Below are 18,303 nucleotides of genomic sequence, written 5' to 3'. Positions count from 1 at the left end.
TGAAAACTAACATCTCAAAATTTCCTTAAAGGTTGAAGAAACCAAGCCGGAAGGATTTCTTCCTGCAAATTATGACGACGGCATTGTGCCCCAACCTACCGCCGACACTGAATTACCTACATTTCCAGGTACAAGTCACAGAGTTGACACTCTTTGGAATCTGAGAAGCTACACTTCCCGACACCACAATGAATCACACACATTCTTTAGGACTTCCATTGGACATGCAAGGGGGAGACCACAGGCTGACGCTGAGCTTGCTCCTGGTAGCCACACTAGTGACACCATGGAACCTCTGCAACATTAGTTTTTGACAGTTAATAAACATTTGGAATGTATTTGAAAATAATCACAACCATGAACTTTGTTACAATTAGGGTCCCTCTTGGTTCTCCACAATGATTATGCATATGCTCACAAGGGGTTCCCATTGTCGAGTCTTAAAACAAGCATCTTTAAAAGAAAAAAAAAATCTCAGCAAACTACCATTTAAGTTTTTTTAATGTTTCTTCACAAATGGTGAAAATACTAAAGTGCAGACAATAATAATCATGATGTTGTGGCCAACATTATAAATATGGAATTCTAAATTTAAAACATTTTCTGGTTTTAAAAAATAAATCTGGTCATCCATGCAGCTGTGGAGGTCTCCCAAGTAGGGCCGGTCTCTAAGTTCCTGACTGTTCTCGCCTTTATCCGTTTACGCAGGCCCTCCAGGTCCTCCAGGTACACCCCTTCTTCATTCCATCTGTTCCTTCAGTGGTTCAGGAGGACTCCAGGTGTAGTGGGAGCTGCGGGCTGCGTTCCTGCCACCCTGCTCCTGGCCACTTGGCTAGCTCATGCCCCAAAATAACAACACACAAACTGTATTCTTTTAAACACTGCCTGGCCCATTGTATCTAGCCCCTTCTAGGCTAATTCTCACGTATTAATTTAGCCAATTTCTCATAATCTGTGTAGCACCCCAAGGTGCGCTTACCGGGAAGATTCTAGCCTACTTCCATCCTGGGTCAGAGCTTCATGGCATCTGCTCTGAGAGGAGCTGCCCTGCATCTGAGTTCACTTCCCCTTCCTCCCAGCTTTCTGTTCCGTTTACTCCAGCCACCTATGTTCAAACCCATGAGGGCCAGGCAGTTTATTTATTAATTAATCAATGACCTTCCTCCATCACCCAGGACCACGTCATATTCCTCCACCAAAACGATCTCGGTCCAGGATACTGACAACTCTGAAGCCATTTTTGTCTTCACCTTTGCCACCTGGGAACATTTCTCCAGCACCACCACGGTCCATAAGTCCGCCTGATCCTCGCTGCATGCCAACAGGGCAGCCTCACCAGGTGAAAACAGAGAGCCACCTTATGAAGGTTATTCTCAGCCCATGTTTCCCAACACACACACACACACACACATAAAGCTGAGCATGTCCCCTTTTAAGATTCTCAAACTCGGGGCTTTGAATCACACAGAAAGGAAGCAAAAATTACACGATATCAGTGGTTACAGTGATAAAATTTCCCAGAGCAAAGAATTAATTGAAGACTATAAATCAAGACCCTGGCATTAAAAGATAAGTTCTTCTAAAGTGAATAAAAATCAGTGGCATATTTAATGAAAACTAACATCTCAAAATTTCCTTAAAGGTTGAAGAAACCAAGCCGGAAGGATTTCTTCCTGCAAATTATGACGACGGCATTGTGCCCCAACCTACCGCCGACACTGAATTACCTACATTTCCAGGTACAAGTCACAGAGTTGACACTCTTTGGAATCTGAGAAGCTACACTTCCCGACACCACAATGAATCACACACATTCTTTAGGACTTCCATTGGACATGCAAGGGGGAGACCACAGGCTGACGCTGAGCTTGCTCCTGGTAGCCACACTAGTGACACCATGGAACCTCTGCAACATTAGTTTTTGACAGTTAATAAACATTTGGAATGTATTTGAAAATAATCACAACCATGAACTTTGTTACAATTAGGGTCCCTCTTGGTTCTCCACAATGATTATGCATATGCTCACAAGGGGTTCCCATTGTCGAGTCTTAAAACAAGCATCTTTAAAAGAAAAAAAAAATCTCAGCAAACTACCATTTAAGTTTTTTTAATGTTTCTTCACAAATGGTGAAAATACTAAAGTGCAGACAATAATAATCATGATGTTGTGGCCAACATTATAAATATGGAATTCTAAATTTAAAACATTTTCCGGTTTTAAAAAATAAATCTGGTCATCCATGCAGCTGTGGAGGTCTCCCAAGTAGGGCCGGTCTCTAAGTTCCTGACTGTTCTCGCCTTTATCCGTTTACGCAGGTCCTCCGGGTCCTCCAGGTCCACCCCTTCTTCATTCCATCTGTTCCATCAATGGTCCAGGAGGAATCCAGGTGTAATGGGAGCTGCGGGCTGCGTTCCTACCACCCTGGTCCTGGCCTCCTGGCTAGTTCATGCCCCAAAATAACAACACACAAATTGTATTCTTTTAAACACTGCCTGGCCCATTATATCTAGCCCCTTCTAGGCTAATTCTCACGTACTAATGTAGCCAATTTCTAATAATCGGTGTAGCACCCCAAGGTGCGCTTACCGGGAAGATTCTAGCCTACTTCCATCCTGGGTAAGGGCTTCATGGTGTCTGCTCTGAGAGGAGCTGCCCTGCATCTGAGTTCACTTCCCCTTCCTCCCAGCATTCTGTTCTGTTTACTCCACCCACCTATGTTCGAACCAATGAGGGCCAGGCAGTTTTTTTATTAATTAATCAATGACCTTCCTCCATCACCCAGGACCACGTCATATTCCTCCACCAAAACGATCTCGGTCCAAGATACTGACAAGTCTCAAGCAATTTGTGTCTTCACCTTTGTCACCTCAGAACATTTCTCCAGCACCACCACGGTCCATAAGTCCGCCTGATCCTCGCTGCATGCCACCAGGGCAGCCTCACCAGGTGAAAACAGAGAGCCACCTTATGAAGGTTATTCTCAGCCCACGCCCCCCATCACACACACATACACACACACACACACACACATAAAGCAGAGCAGGTCCACTTTTAAGATTCTCAAACTCGGGGCTTTGATTCACACAGGAAGAAAAAAATGACACGATATCAGTGGTTACAGTGATAAAATTTCCAGGAGCAAACAATTATTTGGGGACTATAAATCAAGACCCTGGCATTAAAAGATAAGTTCTTCTAAAGTGAATAATAATCAGTGACATATTTAATGAAAACTAACATCTCAATATTTCCTTAAAGGTTGATGAAACCAAGCCGGAAGGATTTCTTCCTGCAAATTATGACGACGGCATTGTGCCGCAACTTACTGCCGACACTGAATTACCTACATTTCCAGGTACAAGTCACAGAGTTGACACTCTTTGGAATCTGAGAAGCTACACTTCACGACACCACAATGAATCACACACATTCTTTAGGACTTACATTGGACATGCAAGGGGGAGACCACAGGCTGACGCTGAGCTTGCTCCTGGTAGCCACACTAGTGACACCATGGAACCCCTGAAACATTATTTTTTTGACAGTTAATAAACATTTGGAATGTATTTGAAAACAATCACAACCATGAACTTTGTTACAATTAGGGTCCCTCTTGGTTCTCCACATTGATACTGAGTATGCTCACAAGGGGTTCCCATTGTCAAGTCTTGAAACAAGCATCTTTAAAAGAAAAAAAAAACTCAGCAAACTACCATTTAAGTTTTTTTAATGTTTCTTCACAAATGGTGAAAATACTAAAGTACAGACAATAATAATCATGATGTTGTGGCCAACATTATAAATATGGAATTCTAAATTTAAAACATTTTCTGGTTTTGAAAAATAAATCTGGTCATCCATGCAGCTTGCAGGTCTCCCTAGTAGGGCCGGTCTCTAAGGTCCTGTCCATTTTCGTCTTTATCCGTTTACGCAGGTCCTCCGGGTCCTCCAGGTCCACCCCTTCTTCATTCCGTCTGTTCCATCAATGGTCCAGGAGGAATCCAGGTGTAGTGGGAGCTGCGGGCTGCGTTCCTGCCACCCTGCTCCTGGCCTCCTGGCTAGTTCATGCCCCAAAATAACAACACACAAATTGTATTCTTTTAAACACTGCCTGGCCCATTATATCTAGCCCCTTCTAGGCTAATTCTCACGTACAAATGTAGCCAATTTCTAATAATCGGTGTAGCACCCCAAGGTGCGCTTACCGGGAAGATTCTAGCCTACTTCCATCCTGGGTAAGGGCTTCATGGTGTCTGCTCTGAGAGGAGCTGCCCTGCATCTGAGTTCACTTCCCCTTCCTCCCAGCATTCTGTTCTGTTTACTCCACCCACCTATGTTCGAACCAATGAGGGCCAGGCAGTTTTTTTATTAATTAATCAATGACCTTCCTCCATCACCCAGGACCACGTCATAATCCTCCACCAAAACGATCTCGGTCCAAGATACTGACAAGTCTCAAGCAATTTGTGTCTTCACCTTTGTCACCTCGGAACATTTCTCCAGCACCACCACGGTCCATAAGTCCGCCTGATCCTCGCTGCATGCCACCAGGGCAGCCTCACCAGGTGAAAACAGAGAGCCACCTTATGAAGGTTATTCTCACCCCACGCCCCCCATCACACACACACACACACACACACACACACACACACACATAAAGCTGAGCATGTCCCCTTTTAAGATTCTCAAACTCGTGGCTTTGAATCACACGGGAAAAAAAAAAATACACGATATCAGTGGTTACACTGATAAAATGACCCAGAGCAAACAATTATTTGGGGACTATAAATCAAGACCCTGGCATTAAAAGATAAGTTCTTCTAAACTGAATAAAAATCAGTGACATATTTAATGAAAACTAACATCTCAAAATTTCCTTAAAGGTTGAAGAAACCAAGCCGGAAGGATTTCTTCCTGCAAATTATGACGACGGCATTGTGCCCCAACCTACCGCCGACACAGAATTGCCTACATTTCCAGGTACAAGTCACAGAGTTGACACTCTTTGGAATCTGAGAAGCTACACTTCACGACACCACAGTGAATCACACACATTCTTTAAGACTTACATTGGACATGCAAGGGGGAGACCACAGGCTGATGCTGAGCTTGCTCCTGGTAGCCACACTAGTGACACCATGGAACCCCTGAAACATTATTTTTTTGAAAGTTAATAAACATTTGGAATGTATTTGAAACTAATCACAACCATGAACTTTGTTACAATTAGGGTCCCTCTTCGTTATCCACAATGATACTGAGTATGCTCACGAGGGGTTCCCATTGTTGAGTCTTAAAACAAGCATCTTTAAAAGAAAAAAAAACACAGCAAACTACCATATAAGTTTTTTTAATGTTTCTTCACAAATGGTGAAAATACTAAAGTACAGACAATAATAATCATGATGTTGTGGCCAACATTATAAATATGGAATTCTAAATTTAAAACATTTTCTGGTTTTAAAAAATAAATCTGGTCATCCATGCAGCTTGCAGGTCTCCCAAGTAGGGCCGGTCTCTAAGTTCCTGTCCATTTTCGTCTTTATCCGTTTACGCAGGTCCTCCGGGTCTTCCAGGTCCACCCCTTCTTCATTCCATCTGTTCCATCAATGGTCCAGGAGGAATCCAGGTGTAGTGGGAGCTGCGGGCTGCGTTCCTGCCACCCTTCTCCTGGCCTCCTGGCTAGTTCAGGCCCCAAAATAACAACACACAAATTGTATTCTTTTAAACACTACCTGGCCCATTATATCTAGCCTCTTCTAGGCTAATTCTCACGTACTAATGTAGCCAATTTCTAATAATCGGCGTAGCACCCCAAGGTGCGCTTACCGGGAAGATTCTAGCCTACTTCCATCCTGGGTAAGGGCTTCATGGCGTCTGCTCTGAGAGGAGCTGCCCTGCTTCTGAGTTCACTTCCCCTTCCTCCCAGCATTCTGTTCTGTTCACTCCACCCACCTATGTTCGAACCCATGAGGGCCAGGCAGTTTTTTTATTAATTAATCAATGACCTTCCTCCATCACCCAGGACCACGTCATATTCCTCCACCAAAACGATCTCGGTCCAAGATACTGACAACTCTGAAGCCATTTTTGTCTTCACCTTTGCCACCTGGGAACATTTCTCCAGCACCACCACGGTCCATAAGTCCGCCTGATCCTCGCTGCATGCCAACAGGGCAGCCTCACCAGGTGAAAACAGAGAGCCACCTTATGAAGGTTATTCTCAGCCCATGTTTCCCAACACACACACACACACACACATAAAGCTGAGCAGGTCCCCTTTTAAGATTCTCAAACTCGGGGCTTTGAATCACACAGAAAGGAAGCAAAAATTACACGATATCAGTGGTTACAGTGATAAAATTTCCCAGAGCAAAGAATTAATTGAAGACTATAAATCAAGACCCTGGCATTAAAAGATAAGTTCTTCTAAAGTGAATAAAAATCAGTGGCATATTTAATGAAAACTAACATCTCAAAATTTCCTTAAAGGTTGAAGAAACCAAGCCGGAAGGATTTCTTCCTGCAAATTATGACGACGGCATTGTGCCCCAACCTACCGCCGACACAGAATTGCCTACATTTCCAGGTACAAGTCACAGAGTTGACACTCTTTGGAATCTGAGAAGCTACACTTCCCGACACCACAATGAATCACACACATTCATTAGGACTTCCATTGGACATGCAAGGGGGAGACCACAGGCTGACGCTGAGCTTGCTCCTGGTAGCCACACTAGTGACACCATGGAACCTCTGCAACATTAGTTTTTGACAGTTAATAAACATTTGGAATGTATTTGAAAATAATCACAACCATGAACTTTGTTACAATTAGGGTCCCTCTTGGTTCTCCACAATGATTATGCATATGCTCACAAGGGGTTCCCATTGTCGAGTCTTAAAACAAGCATCTTTAAAAGAAAAAAAAAATCTCAGCAAACTACCATTTAAGTTTTTTTAATGTTTCTTCACAAATGGTGAAAATACTAAAGTGCAGACAATAATAATCATGATGTTGTGGCCAACATTATAAATATGGAATTCTAAATTTAAAACATTTTCTGGTTTTAAAAAATAAATCTGGTCATCCATGCAGCTGTGGAGGTCTCCCAAGTAGGGCCGGTCTCTAAGTTCCTGAGTGTTCTCGCCTTTATCCGTTTACTCAGGCCCTCCAGGTCCTCCAGGTACACCCCTTCTTCATTCCATCTGTTCCTTCAGTGGTTCAGGAGGACTCCAGGTGTAGTGGGAGCTGCGGGCTGCGTTCCTGCCACCCTGCTCCTGGCCACTTGGCTAGCTCATGCCCCAAAATAACAACACACAAACTGTATTCTTTTAAACACTGCCTGGCCCATTGTATCTAGCCCCTTCTAGGCTAATTCTCACGTATTAATTTAGCCAATTTCTAATAATCTGTGTAGCACCCCAAGGTGCGCTTACCGGGAAGATTCTAGCCTACTTCCATCCTGGGTCAGAGCTTCATGGCATCTGCTCTGAGAGGAGCTGCCCTGCATCTGAGTTCACTTCCCCTTCCTCCCAGCTTTCTGTTCCGTTTACTCCTGCCACCTATGTTCAAACCCATGAGGGCCAGGCAGTTTATTTATTAATTAATCAATGACCTTCCTCCATCACCCAGGACCACGTCATATTCCTCCACCAAAACGATCTCGGTCCAGGATACTGACAACTCTGAAGCCATTTTTGTCTTCACCTTTGCCACCTGGGAACATTTCTCCAGCACCACCACGGTCCATAAGTCCGCCTGATCCTCGCTGCATGCCACCAGGGCAGCCTCACCAGGTGAAAACAGAGAGCCACCTTATGAAGGTTATTCTCAGCCCATGTTTCCCAACACACACACACACACATAAAGCTGAGCAGGTCCCCTTTTAAGATTCTCAAACTCGGGGCTTTGAATCACACAGAAAGGAAGCAAAAATTACACGATATCAGTGGTTACAGTGATAAAATTTCCCAGAGCAAAGAATTAATTGAAGACTATAAATCAAGACCCTGGCATTAAAAGATAAGTTCTTCTAAAGTGAATAAAAATCAGTGGCATATTTAATGAAAACTAACATCTCAAAATTTCCTTAAAGGTTGAAGAAACCAAGCCGGAAGGATTTCTTCCTGCAAATTATGACGACGGCATTGTGCCCCAACCTACCGCCGACACTGAATTACCTACATTTCCAGGTACAAGTCACAGAGTTGACACTCTTTGGAATCTGAGAAGCTACACTTCCCGACACCACAATGAATCACACACATTCTTTAGGACTTCCATTGGACATGCAAGGGGGAGACCACAGGCTGACGCTGAGCTTGCTCCTGGTAGCCACACTAGTGACACCATGGAACCTCTGCAACATTAGTTTTTGACAGTTAATAAACATTTGGAATGTATTTGAAAATAATCACAACCATGAACTTTGTTACAATTAGGGTCCCTCTTGGTTCTCCACAATGATTATGCATATGCTCACAAGGGGTTCCCATTGTTGAGTCTTAAAACAAGCATCTTTAAAAGAAAAAAAATCTCAGCAAACTACCATTTAAGTTTTTTTAATGTTTCTTCACAAATGGTGAAAATACTAAAGTGCAGACAATAATAATCATGATGTTGTGGCCAACATTATAAATATGGAATTCTAAATTTAAAACATTTTCTGGTTTTAAAAAATAAATCTGGTCATCCATGCAGCTGTGGAGGTCTCCCAAGTAGGGCCGGTCTCTAAGTTCCTGACTGTTCTCGCCTTTATCCGTTTTTGCAGGCCCTCTAGGTCCTCCAGGTCCTCCAGGTACACCCCTTCTTCATTCCATCTGTTCCTTCAGTGGTTCAGGAGGACTCCAGGTGTAGTGGGAGCTGCGGGCTGCGTTCCTGCCACCCTGCTCCTGGCCACTTGGCTAGCTCATGCCCCAAAATAACAACACACAAACTGTATTCTTTTAAACACTGCCTGGCCCATTGTATCTAGCCCCTTCTAGGCTAATTCTCACGTATTAATTTAGCCAATTTCTCATAATCTGTGTAGCACCCCAAGGTGCGCTTACCGGGAAGATTCTAGCCTACTTCCATCCTGGGTCAGAGCTTCATGGCATCTGCTCTGAGAGGAGCTGCCCTGCATCTGAGTTCACTTCCCCTTCCTCCCAGCTTTCTGTTCCGTTTACTCCAGCCACCTATGTTCAAACCCATGAGGGCCAGGCAGTTTATTTATTAATTAATCAATGACCTTCCTCCATCACCCAGGACCACGTCATATTCCTCCACCAAAACGATCTCGGTCCAGGATACTGACAACTCTGAAGCCATTTTTGTCTTCACCTTTGCCACCTGGGAACATTTCTCCAGCACCACCACGGTCCATAAGTCCGCCTGATCCTCGCTGCATGCCACCAGGGCAGCCTCACCAGGTGAAAACAGAGAGCCACCTTATGAAGGTTATTCTCAGCCCATGTTTCCCAACACACACACACACACATAAAGCTGAGCAGGTCCCCTTTTAAGATTCTCAAACTCGGGGCTTTGAATCACACAGAAAGGAAGCAAAAATTACACGATATCAGTGGTTACAGTGATAAAATTTCCCAGAGCAAAGAATTAATTGAAGACTATAAATCAAGACCCTGGCATTAAAAGATAAGTTCTTCTAAAGTGAATAAAAATCAGTGGCATATTTAATGAAAACTAACATCTCAAAATTTCCTTAAAGGTTGAAGAAACCAAGCCGGAAGGATTTCTTCCTGCAAATTATGACGACGGCATTGTGCCCCAACCTACCGCCGACACTGAATTACCTACATTTCCAGGTACAAGTCACAGAGTTGACACTCTTTGGAATCTGAGAAGCTACACTTCCCGACACCACAATGAATCACACACATTCTTTAGGACTTCCATTGGACATGCAAGGGGGAGACCACAGGCTGACGCTGAGCTTGCTCCTGGTAGCCACACTAGTGACACCATGGAACCTCTGCAACATTAGTTTTTGACAGTTAATAAACATTTGGAATGTATTTGAAAATAATCACAACCATGAACTTTGTTACAATTAGGGTCCCTCTTGGTTCTCCACAATGATTATGCATATGCTCACAAGGGGTTCCCATTGTCGAGTCTTAAAACAAGCATCTTTAAAAGAAAAAAAAACCTGCAAACTACATTTTATGTTTTTTTAATGTTTCTTCACAAATGGTGAAAATACTAAAGTACAGATAATAATAATCATGATTTGTGGCCAACATATAAACACGGAATTCTAAATTTAAAACATTTTCTGGTTTTGAAAAATAAATCTGGTCATCCATGCAGCTGTGCAGGTCTCCCTAGTTGGGCCGGTCTCTTAGTTCCTGTCCATTCTCGCCTTTATCCGTTTACGCAGGTCCTGCGAGTCTTCCAGGTCCACCCCTTCTTCATACATCTGTTCCATCCATGATCCAGGAGGACTCCAGGTGTAGTGGGTGCTGCGGGCTGCGTTCCTGCCACCCTGCTCCTGGCCACCTTGCTAGCTCATGCCCCAAAATAACAACACACAAACTGTATTCTTTTAAACACTGCCTGGCCCATTATATCTAGCCCCTTCTAGGCTAATTCTTACGTATTAATTTAGCCAATTTCTAATAATCTGTGTAGCACCCCAAGGTGCGCTTTCCGGGAAGATTCTAGCCTACTTCCATCCTGGGTCAGGTCTTCATGGCGTCTGCTCTGAGAGGAGCTGCCCTGCATCTGAGATCACTTCCTCTTCTTCCCAGCATTCTGTTCTGTTTACTCCACCCACCTATGTTCGAACCAATGAGGGCCAGGCAGTTTTTTTATTAATTAATCAATGACCTTCTTCCATAACCCAGGACTGTAGTGGTAGCTGCGGCCTCTTCCCATAGCCCGGCTCCGGCATGGTTAGCTTTCTACCCGAAATAACAATACACAAACTCTATTCATTTAAACACTGCCTGACCCATTTCTGTTCACGTGTGTAGCCCCCCAAGGTGCGCTTACCGGGGAGATTCTAGCCTATGTCCATCCTGGGTCAGAGCTTCATCGCATCTGCTCTGGAGAGGAGAGCATCGTGTCTGTCTCTCAGAGGAGCTGCCCTTCATCTGAGCTCACTTCCTCTTCCTCCCAGCATTCTGTTCTGTTTACTCCACCCACCTATGTTCTAACCTATGAGGGCCAAGCAATTTCTTTATTTTTAACCAAAGACCTTCCTCCATTATATCCCCTTTTTCTGTTTCAACAAAAAAAAGGAAGGCTTTAACTTTAACATAGCAAAATTACATATAACAAAACAGTTATCAAGTAAAAATTACAATATTTACATCTATTTTATCTTTATCATAACTAAGGAAAACTATAAGTAACTATATATTCTTCAACTCTATCAAAGACTTGAGAAGGATACAATATTACCTAAGTAAATGTGAAGTAAGCAACTTACAAAACTCTAGAAATCACAGAGACATCTTGCTACCTGGACAGTCACCCAAAGTTCTTTTGTACCATTGGGGCATCCATCTTCGGCCTACAGGCCCATAGTTTCCAGCAGACATTTCCATGAAGCAGGAAATTTCAAAGGCAGTTCCGTCACTATCTGCTGTGTCCTGCAGAATGTCTCGCAGACTCTTTCATGAATCAGGAACCCTGAAAGATCATCTCACCTTTAGGCAAGTTCAGTAGTCCTCTCTGTGTGGGTTCTCTGTGTCCAGTTTATGCAGTAGTCCAGGCAAGAGCAGTTTCTTGCCCAAATGGCTATCAAACTCCATAAGGTGCCTCTTCGATGCCCATCTTCTTCTTGAAGTAGATTGGTGCTGCCAGGAGCAGAGTGTCTCATTGTCATGAAAAACTCTAAGTTATTAAAACATTTAAAATGCCATATTCTATAATCTTTGAAAGATATGAAGAAAGCCTATCTAAAATATATCTATGTACATCTAGAAAATCTAACTAACATGACTACAAGCTTGACTATTATTGATAATTATCCATTAACAACCTATATACATTACATTTTTAAGTGAACTACACAATCACAATACCTTAATCAATATCAGAAATAGATATACATATAATAAAATTGACCTTAAAATAATGTCAGTAAACCAAGATTCATATCAATGCAAATTATTCACATCTATATCATCTCCCCCTTTAAATGTAAAAGAACATTTATAAACAATATATGAGAACATGGGCGCAGTTTTTTCTCTCCAAACTACTTCCTGCTGAATGGGGGCACTGTTATTCGGGTATTTTATGGGATAACCTGTCTGCTAGGTTCATTTCAGTTGGCAGTTGAGCGAAGCAATTTTTTAAGGGTGTTCACAGCAACCTTTCAGGAGGGCGTGGTCTATCATACCATATTGGGATCGAAGAAGCAATCCATTGAGTCTCATTCTCTGTGAAAACAAAAGAAGAATCTCTTTTCCAAAATATATCCTTAGATCCAAATTCTGAAGTCAAGGTATTTTGTAAATATCTATCTTGGATTAGTTCAGCAACATTTATAAACAAATATCTTTTAGCAGCTGTTGCTCCTTCCTCAGCATTCAAACAATTCAAACAGAGCATAATAGCATATAGTATCAAGATTCTCATTGTAATTTACATCTTTGTGCGGCTTTATTTTAACCTCTATTTCGTTTACTTTTACTTCTATTTTATATTTTCTGTATATCTTCGTCCTGGAATAACTCTTTAGACCAGGCTGTCCTTGAACTCTCAGAGATCCATCTGTCTCTGCCTCCCAGGCATTGGGATTAAAGGTGTGTGCTACCACACCTTGAAGTCTCAGAGGTAAATCTCCCTCTGCCTCCCAAGTGTTGGGATTAAAGGTGTGTACTACCACACCCAACTACTTTCTTTCTTCCTTATTTTTGGTTTCTTTTCTTTTTTTTTTTTTACTTTTAAGAACTTTAACATTTAGTCTACATATATTTTTAAGTACACTGTAAATCATTTAAAGGTTTTCTTTGTCTTTGAATCTCTCTTTACTGTATCTCTCTCTTTTTCTGACCACACGAGCCTTTAAATTACTGAGCAATATGGGTAGGATTAAAGCCGTGGCTTTGCCAGCTAGATCCAGCCCATTCTTTAGCTTTCCAGCCTCATGGTGGAGATACCGGCTGTAGCCATGTTTATCACCACAACTCTGTGGCGTTACAAGGTCCTTGCCAGCAAACAAGCTACAACACTCAAATGCTCTCTCTGTAGCTGACCTCCTGCCTTAAAGAGTCAGAGTTTGCCCTGGCAGTATGGCCCACAAAGCCAACATTTTAAAACAGCACAACTTTTTTTCCTGCTACAGCTGAAAACAAAACAAGCATTCAGTCAGCTTTCATCAATACCATTTAAGTGTTTTGTGGCAGGACCTCTTAAGAGCTGCAGAGTTTTGCCACTAAAGCTGAGCCAGGAATCCTCTTAGATGAGAACGCTTGCTTGCATCTAGCAAGCAGAGCAGACCCAAGAAATTGCTGCTACGAAGAAAACATGCTTTACTCTATTCTTTCCCAAGCTTTCTCAGTCTTTCTGTAGATTCAAAGCCCCATGTCTGGGCGCCATTCTGTAGTGGGAGCTGCAGGCCTCTTCCCATATCCCAGCTCCCGCATGGTTAGCTTTCTACCTGAAATAACAATACACAAACTCTATTCATTTAAATACTGCTTGACCCATTTCTGTTCATGTGTGTAGCACCCCAAGGTGCGCTTACCGGGAAGATTCTAGCCTACGTCCATCCTGGGTCAGAGCTTCATCGCATCTGCTCTGGAGAGGAGAGCATGGCGTCTGTCTCTCAGAGGAGCTGCCCTGCATCTGAGATCACTTCCTCTTCCTCCCAGCATTCTGTTCTGTTTACTCCACCCACCTATGTTCGAACCAATGAGGGCCAGGCAGTTTTTTTATTAATAAATCAATAACCTTCCTCCATCACCCAGGACCACGTCATATTCCTCCACCAAAACGATCTCGGTCCAAGATACTGACAACTCTGAAGCCATTTGTATCTTCACCTTTGCCACCTCGGAACATTTCTCCAGCACCACCACGGTCCATAAGTCCGCCTGATCCTCGCTGCATGCCACCAGGGCAGCCTCACCAGGTGAAAACAGAGAGTCACTTTATGAAGGTTATTCTCAGCCCACCTCCCCCTCCACACACACATAAAGCTAAGCAGGTCCCCTTTTAAGATTCTTAAACTCTGGGCTTTGAATCACACAGAAAGGAAGCAAATGTTACACGATATCAGTGGTTATAGTGATAATATTTCCCGGAGCAAACAAATATTTGGGGACTATAAATCCAGACCCTGGCATTAACAGATAAGTTCATCTAAAGTGAATAAAAATCAGTGACATATTTAATGAAAACTAACATCTCAAAATTTCCTTAAAGGTTGAAGAAACCAAGCCGAAAGAATTTCTTCCTGCAAATTTTGAAGATGGCATTGTGCCCCAACCTACCGCTGACACTGAATTACCTACATTTCCAGGTACAAGTCACAGAGTTGACACTCTTTGCAATCTGAGAAGCTACACTTCACGACACCACAATGAATCACACACTTTCTTTAGGACTTACACTGGGCGTTAAGGGGAAGATCACATGCTGATGCTGAACTTGCTCCTGGTAGCCACACTGGTGACATCATCGACCCTCTGCAACATTATTTTTTGACAGTTAATAAGCATTTGAAATGTTTTTGAAGACAATCACAACCATGAACTTTGTTACAATTAGGGGCCCTCTTGGTTTTCCACAATGATACTGAGTATGATCACAAGAGTTCCCATTGTTAAGGTAAAACAAAGATCTTTAAAAGAACAAAAAATCTCAGCAAACTACTATTTAACTTGTTTTAATGTTTCTTCACAAATGGTGAAAACACTAAAGTACAGACAGTAATGATCATGATGTTATGGCCAACATTATAAATATGGAATTCAAAATTAAAACATTTTCTGGTTTTAAAAAATGAATCTGGTCATCCATGCAACTCTGCAGGTCTTTAGTAGGGCTGGTCTCTAAGTTCCTGACCGTGCTTGCCTTTATCCATTACGTTGGTCTTCCATGTTCTCCATGTCCACATCTTCTTCATTCCATCTGTTCCATTAATGATACAGGAGGACCCCCAGGACCATGTCGTATTTCTCCACCACGTTCACCTCAGTCCAAGCTATGGCCACCTCAGAAGTCACGTTTCTCTCCACCTCTGCTACCTCAGAACATTTCTCCAGGACCACCACAATCCAATAGTCCAACTCTTCTTCCCTGCATGCCACCACTGCCACCTTGGCAACGGTCACATCCAGGAGGTTGGAAGGGTTGAGGGAGGAAGCCCTCAGGTTTGGGTTCTTACACTGGTTGCATTCTGTTCTCCAGGTCAAGTTCTGGGTTCCACAGCCCTGCATGGGATACTGCCAATCTCCGGCTTAGTGCTGGACATTTCCTCCTCCAGAGGGGGTCCCTCAGGAGCCCCATGGTTTTTATGGTGGGGAAGCCCCCTTGTCTCCTCCAATGCCTCCCATGTGACCAATGGGTCCATTGGGACCTCTTGGGCTATTATGACCTCCACGGAATGGTGGTGGCATCCCTCTGCCCTCATGAGGTGGCATGCCACTCCACATGCTATTCTTTGGAGGCTTCTTTCGGGCAAGAGAAGCTTTAAGTTTGCTTCCTTGAAAATCTTTTCCATCAAACCATTCCACAGCAACCTTGGCAGTTGGCAGATCTTCCTAGGCCACTGTGGCGTCACCTTTAGGCTTTCCTCTCTCCTTATCCAAATAGATGTGGATCATGCGTTGCCCAGTTCTCTTGTTCATCTTCACAACCCCACACTGCTTACAGAAGTCTGCCAGACCATCCAGACTCACATTGTCATTTAAACCTTGCACATAAATTGCACTGTTGTCAGAATCTTCATCAGGATCTATAGGAAGGCCTAGATCAGGACCTGGTCCTTCATCCATGGGTCCACCGGGCTTACTGATGCCACCTCGCTCTCTAGAGCCCATTCCACTGAGTCTTCCTCCCCGCCCACCTCTGCTCATGCCTCCATGATTAAATCCCCTCCTTCTCCTCTCCCAGTTGTAAGGGCCACTCATGCTCTGGTTCTCTCCTTGTCCGGAAAATCCTCCAGACTCCTTCTTCCGACACCATGTGGTGTGGTCCTGTCAGAATGAACTCTGCTCCCCGTAGCTGCTGCTCTGTTGGCTATATTGACTTGGAGCCTGGCTGTAGGATCCAGTCTGAGGGGGTTAACTAGTGGGAGGCTGCTGCCCATATAGCTGCTTTGTTGACCCATAGCTACTCTGCTGTCCATAGTTGCTAGGTTGCCCATAGATGTTCTGCTGAGAGTAACTGCTCTGATCATAACTAGTTGGCTGTGAAGAGGAAGATAGGATGTGTAGGAGGATAGGGTGGAGGTGCAGTGACTGGCTGCATGGGGTAGCTCCCAGGTACCTGGGGCTATCTGTAATTACTCTGTCCATACCCTAGGCTGGGCTGGTTATAACCCCCTGTGCTAGATTGAGGTTCACTAGTCTCAGTGGGCAGTTACCATCCTGTGGTCTTGCAGGTGCAGCGGCTGCTGGCTGCTGGCCATAGGCTGGGTAGGCAGGCTGGGTGCCATATGGAGACTGAGCTGCACAAGAGGCTTGGGTTGTGATGACTGGACCAGTGGTGGTGTCATAAGCACCAGTGCCACATCCTTGTACAGGCTGGCTGTATGCCTGGGGGCAGTTGGAGTGGTATCACCTTGGGAGGCTGTCCAGAAGAAGTTGCATATGCAGTCTGCCTGTAGGTGGCAGTGCTCTGAGCCTGGGTAGAGCTGACATCAGTAGGCTGTCCATAGGTTCCATAGCTTTGTTTCCCATATGCCTGGGTGTTCTGTGCATATCGTTGAGTTGGTTGGGCTGTGTAAACACTGTAGCTCTGCTGGGCTGCAGCTTGGCTGTAGGTACTGTAATCTGTGAATGCCATTTTCTCCTCCTTCCTCATTCTCTCCCCCCTCAGCAACATTCTGACCCTGTTCTTGAAACTTGCTTAGAAGAGAACACAAGTGTGGTAGCTGCACTACTGATCAGGAATCTGCTCTTGTTCATGTTCCAGGTGACGCTTTCGACCCTCAGAGTGCTAATGAGTATTTCAGTGCTACCAATCCAGCTGAATACACCCACTATGCAACTCACTCCAAGTTTCTGCCCCTTTGGGAAGCAACCATGGCACTGCTCATGGTAACAACAGGAATATGGTTTCTGAAATTTGTGTCAACAGTGATGATGTGGGTATTCAACCTAATTTAACACGTGACATGCATTAAAATGAGTTTAACAAGGTAAGTTAGACCACAGCAGTGGTTTAAAATAGATGCTGATTTATGCACTAGAAATCCATTTCTCTTTGGCTCCAATACATATCATAAATAAATTTTGTGCTATATTTAGGACTCTTTAGTCATTACCTAAAACTAGAAAAAATGCTTATTTTTTCCAATCATATTGAAAATACATCTAACATGAAACTTGTGTTGTCTGAATGGCTAATCAGAGAAATGTAACTGTTAGATATTATTTCTATTTTTCTCTGTCCATACACTGTGACTTATGTGGATAGCATCATTTTGGAAATAAACACCCCCAAAGAAGCAACATGTGATAATAAAGCCAATGAAATAAGACTCCACATTGTCACCACTTCTCAACTACAATGACATTCATTGTGACATGACACTACATAAGATTCTACTGGTGATGCCTCTGTTACTGCTCATCCTGTCGCTGCCACCAATGATGTTCTTGATACTACTGATAATTCTTGCTTTTCTTTCTAGTTGCTGCTGAAGCCTATGAGGAGCTACTACTGACAACAATGACAATTTCTGGAATATTTAAGAAAATTTATAAAGTTTAATGTTAAATATCTCTTGACACCATATATATTGATTTCAGTATATAAGGTTATAACAGTTTTTTCATTAAAATATATTATAAAAATATTTTAAACTGTTTCCTGGTATTGTACAAACTGTTGAGATAATGTCTTGGTGACATGTTTAAGGAGAAAGTTTCAATAATACCTATCAGAGATAGAACAGATATTTTCTCTACGGTGTCCTCAGAATCTGAGATTCTTTCTTCTATCTCTCGTATTCTATTGATTATGCTTATTTCTGTAGTCTCTGCTCGTTGACCTAGATTTTCCATATCCAGCTGGTCCTCAGTTTGTGTTTTCTTCCTTGCTTCCATTTCAGTTTTCAATCCTTGAACTGTTTCCATTACCTGTTTGATCATTTTTTCTTGGTTTCCCA

At 43.2% G+C, this 18,303-nt stretch overlaps 1 pseudogene; it reads right to left on the bottom strand.

The window, feature by feature from the left end:
- Positions 1–8,731: 8,731 nt before the first annotated feature.
- Positions 8,732–16,976, bottom strand: LOC130875926 (RNA-binding protein EWS-like; annotated as a pseudogene).
- Positions 16,977–18,303: the final 1,327 nt, after the last annotated feature.

The sequence above is a fragment of the Chionomys nivalis genome, chromosome 6 (genome assembly GCF_950005125.1).
Source record: "Chionomys nivalis chromosome 6, mChiNiv1.1, whole genome shotgun sequence".
Taxonomy (NCBI): Eukaryota; Metazoa; Chordata; class Mammalia; order Rodentia; family Cricetidae; genus Chionomys; species Chionomys nivalis.
Note: the sequence above shows the minus strand (reverse complement) of the source record. Positions and strands in the feature narration are given on the sequence as shown.